General features: G+C 45.7%; 1 pseudogene; it reads right to left on the reverse strand.

Moving 5' to 3' along the window:
- Nucleotides 1-445: 445 nt before the first annotated feature.
- On the reverse strand, nucleotides 446-2,290 carry LOC9268706 (L10-interacting MYB domain-containing protein-like; annotated as a pseudogene).
- Between the last annotated feature and the right edge of the window lie 681 nt (nucleotides 2,291-2,971).

Below are 2,971 nucleotides of genomic sequence, written 5' to 3' on the forward strand. Positions count from 1 at the left end.
CCCATTGATGCCTCGTCAACTCCTGCCCTTGCGAGGGAGCATCTTGCACATCACAACCACCAGAGCTTGAAGATGCAAGTGCTGCTAACACACCGACGATTGCACCCATGTCCCACCAAGTAGACCATTCATCACGAAAATGTGTCCCCGAGGAGCTTGTGCTGCTCGAAGTTTCAGAGCTGGACATTCTGCAAGGAAGGTACTATATTTTATAAAATAAAAATAAGGTTATGCATGTGAAGTACAGCGTTTTAGTACCTGGTCTTGATCTCCTTGCTAGGTTTTGACCACCTCTTCCTTAAGGGAGAACTACTGCTTATAAAATGAATCACAATATTAGTCACGAAAAAATATGCATACACGAAACATTGTAGTACATTTTGATAGTATTGTCCATCAAGTGGAAGTCTGTAGACAAGTGTCAATAACTCAAAATTGTTAAAACAAAGCAAGTTAAGACACTATGTTGTCACCACAGTGTCAAGTTTGAAATAAACCAAAAGAGAAGTACAACCATGCAAATTTATATGAAGTAACAAGGCAGATCAACATAGGATTATGCGTAACATAATAACACGACAAGGTCTAACAAAGCGTACATCGCGATACAGATATAATGCCACACCATGTGGCGATGGGTACATTTCAATCACACACGCCATGTAGATGTAGTTAACAGTAATCATGGACCGGTGTCACTTCTTCCTAGCATTATCCCAAGTCCATCGAAGCCATCCAATACGATGCTCTGGGGCTCTTATACACCTAAAAGCTGCACGTCGTGCCGGTGACCTAAACAGATCAGTAGCTATGTAATACAACTCGGATCCTTGGGCCACACCACCCTGTTCTACCTGTAGCAGCAATTCTGTCACCTCCTCTTGCTCTCCCCTGATTACACTGCTTTCATTCCGACTCTTTTCAAGCATGCTCTCTGATATGCGTTCTACATAGTACTCCATGTTCTTAGTCTTCTTGGGTGGTGGGCTGTCAACAACCTGCTCCTTCCCTGCCCTTTGAGCCTCTCGGCCCACACTAGACCGGCCAGCATTGTCCTCCGACAAGCCGACATGGCCCGTTGGTATTGGAGTACAATTGTCCTCGCTTCCACCACATGGTGTTCTATCTCCAATACCTCCAACACCACAACTTTGTACCATCCTCGACATCGTCCATGGAGCCAAAAAGAATGGTTAGCTCGTCCTCATGTGCAAGCGGCTTGTGACGGAACTGTTTGGCTTCTCTATCCTCCTACAGGGCAGATATGGGTGAAATGTAAGCTTTACGAAAAAAACAACAAAAGCTAATGTGGGCTTAAGTGTGGATAACAAGAATATGAAGTAATTACCTCGATACGGTCTTCCCACCAATCATCATCACATCTTATGGTGCCGGTATTGTTGTCCCACCCGGCTCCACTCTTGTTCTTTAGTTTCTTCCATAAGCTGTGTTGCCTCTTTAGGGTGTTAAACTTGTTTTGGAGCTGCTTGCTGTCATAATTTTTGCATGTTTGTTCTCGGAAATTGCGATATACATTCTGCCAGCCTACCTTGGTCAGCCCCTTCTTGTTGTAGTTCAGCTTTTCCTTCTCGGCAATGCAGATGTCAAGGAATATCTTTGTAAGGCGATCATCCCAATAGGCGTGCCCTCCACCCATCTGTGTGCATTTGAATTACATGTCGTCCTACTTACGAGTTTTTTAGGTCTCACAAATAGTACTAACAACAATGTGAAGGTATGAAGGACACATTATTCACAACGTGCAATAATGTGAAGGAAGCAATACTTGCCTTGATGCAGTTCTGCCGTGCAGGAGTCGTACGTAGCTCGTAACACACAATTTCAGGTGGAGACCATGACGATGTCGACGAGTGGGTGCAGCCTGTTTGTTGCAGTGGGAGCTGCCTCTGTACAAGTCGCTCTTGTGACCTTAGAGGCGTATGCGTGCCATAGCGCCTCCGAGTACGTGCCAGCGCTACCGGCTATGTTCGTACAGACGTCCAACCTTGTAAGAGGCCAACCATTCGACGCAAAGGTTCTACCGAGAGCCAACGGAAGTCATCAGTTCATCACATTACAGAAAAAAAATGGGAAAAAGAAAACGATTCTTACCTACTTTCTGTCGGACCTGGGATCAAATCTGAGGAAGAACAAACCCGGGTGAACTCGAGCCCTGCGATTGTCACCTCCCTCTCCCCTCAACCCCAAAATTGAACCAAGGTGCTCCCTCTATCACCCACTCCGATTGCAAGAGAAATCGGAGGCCCTGCAATTGTCACCTCCCTCTCCACTGAAATTGGAGCTGTTAGTGGACTATACTATTAAACTTGCTCTAATAGTACAGCCCACTACTAGCTCCAAATCATCTATAGCCGATGTAATAGCCAATTCATACAATAGTTGCTTCCTATACTATTAATATCTGGTCCCACCTGTCATATATACATTACGTCTTGGAGTCCGTGCTGCAGCTGGCTACAGATCTGTAGCCCGCTGCTTTTCTCTCTCTTCTTTTATCTCTTTAAAATATGTTTATAGCTGTCGCGTCCCAAAACGGCTCTAAAATACATCCTCGAAATTGTGCATAGAATAAGTAAAATCCATGTGAAAGCCTCCAACAATTAAAATGTGCAAAGCTAAAAGTCAAATAAGGCTTGGAGGATTTTTGTATATTTCCTAAAAGCCTAAAATGCGTAAATAAATTTTAGTGGAATTTTCAGAGCACAAATAATAATTAAGAAGAAATAAACAAAGTTAAAGTGGTTTTATAAAAAGAAAAATCCCTAAAAGTCCTTTTCCCCCCTTCCTCTCTTGGGCCGGCTCGGCCCAGCTCCCTCCCTCTCTCTCCTCTCCCCCGCGCCCCATCGGCCTTCCCCCGCGCACGCGTCGCTGACGGGCGGGCCCGCCCGCCACCCTCGCTGACGGGTGGGGCCCACCCGTCATCCCCTACCTCGCGCCGCGCCCGCCGCCT

Source organism: Oryza sativa, chromosome 3 (genome assembly GCF_034140825.1).
Source record: "Oryza sativa Japonica Group chromosome 3, ASM3414082v1".
NCBI lineage: Eukaryota > Viridiplantae > Streptophyta > Magnoliopsida > Poales > Poaceae > Oryza > Oryza sativa.